General features: G+C 42.1%; 1 pseudogene; it reads right to left on the minus strand.

The window, feature by feature from the left end:
- Positions 1-5,193: 5,193 nt before the first annotated feature.
- LOC116685324 (odorant receptor 131-2-like) lies at positions 5,194-6,071 on the minus strand (annotated as a pseudogene).
- Between the last annotated feature and the right edge of the window lie 4,713 nt (positions 6,072-10,784).

A 10,784-nucleotide genomic window follows, 5' to 3' on the forward strand; every position in this document is an offset into this window, starting at 1 on the left:
CCACTACCAGATTACCCCAAAGTTCTTACGGTTGTTGGCGTTTGTTGACCTACAGCGTGTGTCTTTGGTTATTAGCTTTATTGTCCGCATGTTGGGGGCAACCAGTAGTTCCCAGCACTGACTAGTTCCTGCATTGAACCCCTTTTATTTTCAGTGTTTCCCAAGCCTGGTCACGGGTAAGTTGATAGAATGACTGCATTTTTGACATTTTTACGCATTATCTGACCTTTTAATGAACCTGGTTAGTATTGATATTCTGTGTAGCTGCTTTAAGTTATTGTTCATCAAAACATAACAGCTAGTTAGATTCTAAATGTAACTGAAGTAAGGAACACTTTGCTTGCTAATCAGAGTATACCTTCGGTTATTAGCTTTATTGTTAAGGTTAGCAACATTTATTTGCGTCTGTATTTGAATGTTTCCTGGCAGGTGATCATGTTTCAAACCCTGACCCCGCCATTTTCTGAACGATGCTCATAGGCACACATGGAAACTCACATTGATTGGCTCTGGAAACCAGAGGTTGGTAAAAGTTGAAATAGGAAAATAGGAGGGAAAAGCAATGACGTGTACGTATATATATAGTACATACTAAATATATCTAATTGTGATACCCAGACCCGTTGAAAGAGACGTGCAACACTTTCATAGACTTCTGTTTTATTGGGAAACGGTGGAAGCAACACATGCTGAGAGCAACCAGTGGTTCCCAGCACTGACTAGTTCCTGCATTTAACCCCTTTTTATGTTCAGTGTTTCCCAAGCCCGGTCACGGGTAAGTTGATAAAACTACTTTCTTCCATGAATCCAGTCAGTGTTGGTATTCTGTGTAGCAGCTTTAAGTTATAGTTCATCACAACACAACAGCTAGTTAGATTCCAAATGCAGAGAGCTTAATCAACATTTCACATGCTGCTGTCACCAGATGTTAGTCGAACTACATTTACCTCAAATAGATTGCTGTTACTGGCATTTGTTGACATGCAGAGTACACCTTTTGTTATTAGCTTTATTGTTGAGGTCAGCATCACGTTGTTGGGAATGTACTAACACATCTCATTACAGGGAAAGGTAGCGAGTTAACTAGATACCATTGCACAAATAATTTGTTAGGTGGTGCATCAATGACAAGTAAGAAGAACGCACCCTTCCCTGGCTTTATGCGGTTTGAATGAGTTTCTTTAAATACTTACTAATTAAAAAGAAAAAAAAACTTCATCTTTTGGTGCCTTGTATATTTTGCATTATTGACCTAATGTCTTTTTTTTTGGCTTAAACCGTAGAAATGAACGAACGCAGTTGCTGAATAATTCTGACCATTAAACGGAAGAATATAACGGGGGTCTCATGAAACATGGTTTTACTTTTCAAGGTAAAGAACATTGATCCTGATAATGAAGAGAAACACATCAAGAAACTAACCGGAGCAGGAAGCGAGCCAATCACAGGTCTGCCCCGGTCCTGTAGCCAGGGATGTTGGTCTCTGCAACATTTTTGTTGCTTTTTTGTCACCTTTTGTCACATTTCGGGCGACATAACTCAACAAAACTCAGCAAAAAATTCCTTAGCCATCATAGAATTGAGTAAATCAAGCAAAACAATGATTACATTGTTTACAACCGCTTGTTTCACAGCTGGAATGTGAAAAAGAAGCGATTCTGCTTAGAAAATGCTTAGTTTTAGTGCAGTTTTTGTAATATGGGTTATTTGTTAGGGAAGCACGTTTATCCTGTAGCTTGATTTCACACTTTTTGAATCCTGTGACTGGGTCTATCCCTCTTTTGAAAATAGATTTTAAAATAGTACATTTTACACTGCTAAGATTACACACATTTTGTGTGGACTTAAGCTGCTGGATAAGCTTTGTTCCTTAACAGTAGAGCGGAGGACTGTAGGTTGATGATACCAGTTATCCTTAGGTCGCTGGTTCAATTCCGGCTTGAAGGATGGATATTTAGTTGCTGCCCAATGTCTATACATTCAAAGTGGAAAGAGCTCAATGGACGCCTATATAAAATAGTACATTCACACTTTCAAGAGTGCACCACTGTTGTGTAGATTCAGCTCCATGATTGTGTGTGGTGTGTGTAGGCTGCACATGCGTGACCTGGCTGCTATAGAGATGGAAACACAATGTTATAGAGATGGAAACATAATGTTATAAAGATGGAAACATAATGTTATAGAGATAATAGAGATGGAAACACAATGATATAGAGATAATAGAGATGGAAACATAATGTTATAGAGATGGAAACATAATGTTATAGAGATAATAGAGATGGAAACACAATGATATAGAGATAATAGAGATGGAAACATAATGTTATAGAGATGGAAACATAATGTTATAGAGATAATAGAGATGGAAACATAATGTTATAGAGATGGAAACATAATTTTATAGAGATAATAAAGATGGAAACATAACGTTATAGAGATAATAGAGATGGAAACACAATGTTATAGAGATGGAAACATAATGTTATAGAGATGGAAACATAATGTTATAGAGATGGAAACATAATGTTATAGAGATGGAAACACAATGTTATAGAGATAATAGAGATGGAAACATAATGTTATAGAGATAATAGAGATGGAAACACAATGTTATAGAGATGGAAACATAATGTTATAGAGATGGAAACACAATGTTATAGAGATGGAAACATAATGTTATAGAGATGGAAACATAATGTTATAGAGATGGAAACATAATGTTATAGAGATAATAGAGATGGAAACATAATGTTATAGAGATGGAAACAATGTTATAGAGATGGAAACATAATGTTATAGAGATGGAAACATAATGTTATAGAGATAATAGAGATGGAAACATAATGTTATAGAGATGGAAACATAATGTTATAGAGATGGAAACATAATGTTATAGAGATAATAGAGATGGAAACATAATGTTATAGAGATAATAGAGATGGAAACACAATGTTATAGAGATGGAAACATAATGTTATAGAGATGGAAACATAATGTTATAGAGATGGAAACACAATGTTATAGAGATGGAGAGTGATGATGCGTTAAGGGCCCATAATCACCAAAAATGATACAGACGCTGGGTTTTGGTACTTTTTATACCCTGTTAATGTCTGTATGCCTTTGATAGAGTGATGATGCGTTAATGGCCCGTCATCACAAAAAAAGAAAACGAAAATGACGCTCTTGGACGTCGGGTTTGGCTCTTTTTGTAGCTGCACCCGAGTCAAACCCTTCGATAGCTCAGTTGGTAGAGGGGAGGACTGTAGGTTGATGATACCAGTTATCGTTAGGTCGCTGGTTCAATTCCGGCTTGAAGGATGGAAATTTATTTGCTGCCCAATGTCTATACATTCAGAGTGGAAAGAGGTCCAACAAAAAATATAAAAACAGTACATTTAAACTTTCAATAGTACACCAGCAGCTGCTGCCCCTGCAACCCGATACCGGATTTCTTAAAATAGAGTTTAAATAGTACATTTTACACTGCTAATAGTACATAAGTTTAGTGTGGACTCAAGCTGCTGGATAAGCTACGTGATTGTGTGTTATGATGAGGTTGTGCATGTGTGACCTTGCTGCTAAAGAGATGGAAACCCAATGTTATAGAGATGGAGAGTGATGGTGTTAGGGTATTTATCGTACCCCGCCCCTGTGGGTAACCCCTACTATAGCTCAGTTGGTAGAGCCGAGGACTAAAGGCGGATCATACCAGGTATCTTTAGGTCTGTGGGTCGACGGATGTATTTTTTGTTTTCTGCCCAATGTCAAGGGACTCATCTTTAAATCTGTTGTTCTCATTGTTTCATTTATTACTTTTTCTGCATTTGATGGCAGTGTGAACATATTTAATCTGAGGGATCTAAATAGTCCTGCTAGGAGTTCACCAGGTTTGGCTGATGCAGACGCTGTGGAGAGTGATGATGCTTTAATTTCCCATCGGACATGTTTGGCAGCATCGAAAATTAAAATTATTTTTTATCTACAAAACGGTGACCCTGCAGAAATTGTTTTTCAGAACCGTTGCATTGCATACAATAAACACATAAAACCATTTATTAAATTCCTTCCAAGCCTTCTCTAAATATATCAAATGAGTTCAGACAGATATGGATGTAAACTGCACCCTGACCAGCTGGGGGGGGAACAAATGTGTGGCGTTTTTTGTTTAAAAAACTGCACAAATGCAAAAGTAAATCACATGTTTTATTCTACATAACAACAAATATACAGTATACACAGTAGGCCATGAATTTCAAAATGAAGTGCTTCAAATACCACATTAATGTCTTTAAAGTGTATTACTTTTACATTATATTACATACGGTGAATAAAAAAGAAATAATCCTTTTTCAAAATTAAAAGAAAACAATATGTGAATATACCGTATTTATAAAGTGCTTTTCTAGTCTTAACAACTACTCAAATCGCTTTTACATCATACAGGAACCATTCATCATAACAAACATTCATACACTGTACGCACCATAGCTTTAAGGAAAAAATGTAAGCAAGTAATATGTGGTTCTCTGTGTGCTTTTCACAGATAAATATCACAAAGTGCTTTACATAAAAATGCAAGATGATACATCAAAAACAGTACACAATGTAAAAGTAATACACAAAAAATAAATTGCTGGCAGGTGAACCAACAGCCCGTTTAAAAAGGTCGGGATTGAATTGATTTTTCAAAGGGTCCAGAGAAGCAGCGGGGCGTTGAGGTTGGGGGCAGATCCTTCCACAGGCTTTGGGCCTCATACTCACAAACCTGATGGCTACGGGTCTTCAGACGGGTGCTAGGAACAGTCAATAAATTTAACATATTATACCAGAGAGCGTGTGCTGATAAATGTGGTTGCCGTGCGTCGGCCACCTATGCAGGGACCTGACCATGCCGTGACCGGTTTGACAAAAACTGTATAGTTTGTTGTCCATCTCTAACATTGGACTACCCTACCTTTACCAAAAACAGCTTCAATGTGAATATGGACATGCATGTTTTAAGACACACATGACCAATGTGCACTTCATGGACCCCCAGGGTGAGACCTCCAGGGTGAGACCTCCAGGGTGAGACCCCCAGGGTGAGACCTCAGCGTTGACTAAGAGGATTGAGTTTCAGTCGACAGCATAGATAACATATGAGGATGGGTCTGATGGTCTGGTCTCTGATGCCATAGATAAGAGCACTTAGACACCTGGGAAGATGACAATACACACATAGAGAACAATCTGAATGCGCACCAACACTATCCTCTGTACAACCTTTGACAGAGCTGTGAGTAAGGGTTGTAGATGGAGGAGGAGAGGCTGAGGCCCAGCTGGCCCAGGTGCAGCAGCAGGGTGTTACGAGCCCTTCGGGCTGAAGCTTTGTCCGTGGAGGCGGACCTGGCTGCTATCATCACACCGATGTAGGAGGAGGTCACCGCCACCCCCGCTGACACAAACAGAAAATAGTGAATGCTTTGTCATAATTATCAGACATCCGGCCAAGCAGCATGTTTTCTCTAGCACAAAAGTCTCTCATCTCCAGGCTCTCCAGGTTTTGAAATGGAAAGTCTAAAATTAAAATTACTTGTGTGAGAATATTTAGAGAACTGAAGACCCAAACCCCGACGATGGCCACCTCTGTGTTCCTGATGGTGACGAGGGTGGAGTGCCTCAGTGGGTAGCACACAGCTACGTATCTCTCCACAGACATCACCACCAGGGTGAGGGGAGAGATCTCATTAGTGAGATCAGACAGCATGGTGAGAACTCCACATAAAGGATACATCAGCCTTAGTCCGACAGCAGCCAGGATGTACAGTAACTGGCTCAGTGCCAGCTGCACGGTGTCTGCAAAAAGGAGGTTAAACAGCAGAATGTAACGGGAAGTCTCACAAAACACAGTTTTACTCCTCAAGGTGAACAACATGGTCCCGTTAATGAAGAGAAACACACAGCACGGCACGGTGGTCACGGTGGAGAATAACACTCGTTCCAGTAACCCCCGTCCAACAGTGATGTTGGTCTGAGACAGATTTGCATTTGACATCTTTAAAAAGCATTGAAGAGACATAAAATGTTAAACCTAAAATCAAAGGTAAATGGACCCTGACAACAGTGCACACATGTTATCTGTTCAGCAGAGAATGAGTTTACATGCAAAACCCCAAATCATCCACATCCTTTCAGCAGTGTAGAGGCCCGGCTTGCTTGGTGAGCAGAGCTGGTCTGCAGAGTCTACCTTCCCTCACATGGTGTTTATAAGCTCTGTTCTTCCCTCACTCGGGTTGAAAAGATCACGTCAACACTGGTAACAAATGATAAACCGGTGATGTAATTCCTGTACCACATCTCAATTCCCTGATCTACTTCATCACATCCATTAAGCAAAGGCAAATACTCAACTTGGAGAAGTTATGAGGAACTTAGCCATGAAAATATTATAGGATATCCCTAGCTATTGTCATAATTAACAGACATGTTTTCCTCTTAAAAGACTAAAAAATTCCTAAGAATGTCAGTTTGCATTGCACAAGAGAACAAGAATGTGTCCAGGTTGTGAGTCCAGCTATCACACCTGCCTAGTTTAGTTTGGATGAATCGTTATTAGTTAGTTTTCCCCCTCGGCTCGGCTCGTTTGGGCCGCTGTGAAACAGCAGTCGCAGTTGGATGTGCACCAAACGCGGACCGAACCAATACAAACCCACTCTGAAGTGGTTTGTCTGTAGTGAGACAGGATCTGACCTCGAACTGCATCAGCTGTGTGTACCCTGCAGGTCTGAGCTAAATGGCTCCTGTAGTCATGTGTGCTTTGCTGTCTGCGATGTGGAACAGCATGCAGACTGAATCAGCTCCCCTCCCAGAAACAGACTGGGGTCCAGCTCGCTGTCGTTGCGTTTCTGAGGCCAAACCAGCCGCTGTGAAGTCAGACAGACACCAGCAGAGAGGAGATGCATGGGAACAATGCTCGCTCAACAATGTATTACAAATGATTTAAATGAAATGAGACGGTTTGAACGTGGAGATGTAAGAAATATGCACCGGTCCAGAACATAGGACCCTGTTGCTGTATCAACTTTCTTGCTTCCACCCCAGACAGATCTCACCAAAACATCAAGTGAACATTTTTGCTTGTTTTGTAATGATGCATTTTTGGTTCCCTTGGATTTTTCTATGTGTGGAACAAAACCACAGGAACATTGCTTCAGGTTGACAAACTCCTCAACTGATTTGGACTAGAGCAAACAAACTACAGTGTGAAATGCCCCAGGAGGAGCCTAAGGAGAGAGGTTTTTTCTACTTGGGGCTTATGTAGTTGTAGATTTGGCCTTCATTCCCACTGTCATGTCACAGGTATTTCAATCAAGTTTCAATCAAGTTTATTTGTATAGCCCTTTACAATAGCCGAAAGGTACCCAAAGTGCTTTACAACAAAGCCATAAAAATATACATAACATATACAAAACATACAGATATATTTAAAAGTGCTGTAGGGGTGCAGCGCTGCAGGACATTAAGAGCCTTCCAGAAATGCGTAGAAATGAGCAGACAGAAGGAGGACACCTAAGAGACAGTATCGCCCTAGTCAGAATTAAATGCTAATTTAAAAAAGTGGGTCTTAAGCTTCGTTTTAAAAAGGCTGAGGTCAGTAGTGGTGCGGATGTCAGGGGGTAGTTTGTTCCACAGTCTGGGAGCAGCGATGGCAAAAGAACGATCGCCCCACTGTTTAAGTCTTGACCCCGGGACCTCTAACAGAAGCTGTTTCAGTCTTGACCTAGTGACCTCTAACAGAAGCTGTTTAGGTCTGGACCCAGGGACCTCTAACAGAAGCTGTTTAGATCTGGACCCAGAGACCTCTAACAGAAGCTGTTTAAGTCTGGACCTAGGGACCTCTAACAGAAGCTGTTTAAGTCTGGACCCAGGGACCTCTGACAGAAGCTGTTTCAGTCTTGACCCAGGGACCTCTAACAGAAGCTGTTTCAGTCTTGACCCAGGGACCTCTAACAGAAGCTGTTTAAGTCTGGACCCAGGGACCTCTAACAGAAGCTGTTTCAGTCTTGACCCAGGGACCTCTAACAGAAGCTGTTTAAGTCTGGACCTAGTGACCTCTAACAGAAGCTGTTTAAGTCTGGACCTAGTGACCTCTAACAGAAGCTGTTTCAGTCTTGACCCAGGGACCTCTAACAGAAGCTGACCCGAGGAGCGCAAGGCTCTGCCACAATTGCGAAAAGTTACAATCTCAGACAAGTAAGAGGGGGCCAAGCCATGAATGGCGTTAAAAACAAACAGCAGGAGTTTAAAATCAATTCTTAAACGGACTGGGAGCCAGTGGAGTGACGCCAGCACCGGGGTAATGTGTTCACGTCTGGACGTGCTTATTAAAAATCGGGCAGCAGCGTTCTGCACAAATTGGAGTCGAGAAGTTGACGACTGACTGAGGCCAACGTAAAGGGCGTTGCAGTAGTCCAGTCTTGAACTGATGAATGCATGGGTTGCCTTCTCGAGATCCTGCCGACTGAGAAAGGACTCGACTTTGGCCTAAAGACGGAGCTGAAAAAAGCTTGAGCAGACAACAGAGCTAATCTTCTAGTGAAAGGGTTTGTTATTTCAACATGCCACAACTTACACTGAACGCCGTGGGTTACCAACAACCAGAAAGGATGCGGCCTTTCCCTGAACCCCTACATGCTGGACCCGTTCCCCATCGTCGCTTCACTAATCTTCTGCAGTGCCGTTGGCCCTCAGCATGTGTTTGGGGCCAGGAGCAGTTTCTTCTTTTTACTGTCACACGTGCACTAAACCCAACGCTTGTTTCAGTTAATTTAGGTTGACAAACAGTCTCAGATGTTAAAACCAAATCGATGTGGGGATTAGGATTATCAGTCACTATCCATCACAGCCTCAACGTCACTTTTCAGGTATCTGACGCTCTTGGACGTCGGGTTTGCCACTGATCATACCTTCTTACTGTGCGTAACCCTTCGATAGCTCAGTTGGTAGAGAGGACGATGATACCAGTTATCCTTAGGTTGCTGGTTCAATTCTGGCTCGAAGGATGAAAGTGTATTTGCTGCTCAATATCTTTCCATTCAATGTTGAAAGATGTCAATGGACGCATATATGAAAATAGTACATTCACACTTTCAGTAGTACACCGCTTTTGTGTATTTTCATCTACATGATTGTGTGTGGTGTGTGTAGGCTGCGTATGTGAGACCTTGTTGCTATAGAGATGGAAACATAATGTTATGGAGATGGAGAGTGATGATGCGTTAATGGTCCATCATCACCAACAACAATATGATGCTCTCAGACGTCAGGTTTGGTACTTTTTGTTCCCTGCACCAGGTTTGAACCCTTCGATAGCTCAGTTTAAGATCATAAATCACGTGAGTTCAGACAGATATGGATGTAAACTGCACCTTGACCAGCTGGGGGGGGGGGGGGAACAAATGTGTGGCGTTTTTTGTTTAAAAAACTGCACAAATGCAAAAGTAAATCACATGTTTTATTCTACTCAACAACAAATATACAGTATACACAGTAGGCCATGAATTTCAAAATGAATTGCTTTAAATCTCACATTAATGTCTTTAAAGTGTATTACTTTTAAATTATATTACATATCGCGAATAGAAAAGAAATAATCTTTTTTCCAAATTAAAGGACTCCTTCGCGTCGAAAGGAGCCAGTTGAGGTGGTTCGGGCATCTGGTAAGGATGCCTCCTGGGCGCCTCCCTAGGGAGGTGGTCCAGGCACGTCCAGCTGGGAGGAGGCCCCGGGGAAGACCTAGGACTAGGTGGAGGGACGTCCAGCTGGGAGGAGGCCCCGGGGAAGACCTAGGACTAGGTGGAGGGACGTCCAGCTGGGAGGAGGCCCCGGGGAAGACCCAGGACTAGGTGGAGAGATTATATCTCCAACCTGGCCTGGGAACGCCTCGGGATCCCCCAGTCGGAGCTGGTTGATGTGGCTCGGGAAAGGGAAGTTTGGGGTCCCCTACTGGAGCTGCTGCCCCCGCGACCCGACACCGGATAAGCGGTCGAAGATGGATGGATGGAACACTTACACTACATATGTACATTAAAATCCAAGACTGTGTATTCACGTAAGGCTTCTATCAGGCGGACAAGCCGACAGTTTTGTTGTCTTTATTTAGATTCCTTTCATGGGGGCAACAGAAACTACACACCATAGCTTAAATAAGAATGTAAGCAAGTTATATGTGGTTCTCTGTGTGCTTTTCACAGATAAATATCACAAAGTGCTTTACATAAAAATGCAAGATGATACATCAAAAACAGTACACAATGTAAAAGTAATACACAAAAAATAAATTGCTGGCAGGTGAACCAACAGCCCGTTTAAAAAGGTCGGGATTGAATTGATTTTTCAAAGGGTCCAGAGAAGCAGCGGGGCGTTGAGGTTGGGGGCAGATCCTTCCACAGGCTTTGGGCCTCATACTCACAAACCTGATGGCTACGGGTCTTCAGACGGGTGCTAGGAACAGTCAATAAATTTAACATATTATACCAGAGAGCGTGTGCTGATAAATGTGGTTGCCGTGCGTCGGCCACCTATGCAGGGACCTGACCATGCCGTGACCGGTTTGACAAAAACTGTATAGTTTGTTGTCCATCTCTAACATTGGACTACCCTACCTTTACCAAAAACAGCTTCAATGTGAATATGGACATGCATGTTTTAAGACACACATGACCAATGTGCACTTCATGGACCCCCAGGGTGAGACCTCCAGGGTGAGACCTCCAGGGTGAGACCTCCAGGGTGAGACC

This window comes from Etheostoma spectabile, unplaced genomic scaffold (assembly GCF_008692095.1).
Source record: "Etheostoma spectabile isolate EspeVRDwgs_2016 unplaced genomic scaffold, UIUC_Espe_1.0 scaffold00569776, whole genome shotgun sequence".
Classification (NCBI taxonomy): Eukaryota; Metazoa; Chordata; class Actinopteri; order Perciformes; family Percidae; genus Etheostoma; species Etheostoma spectabile.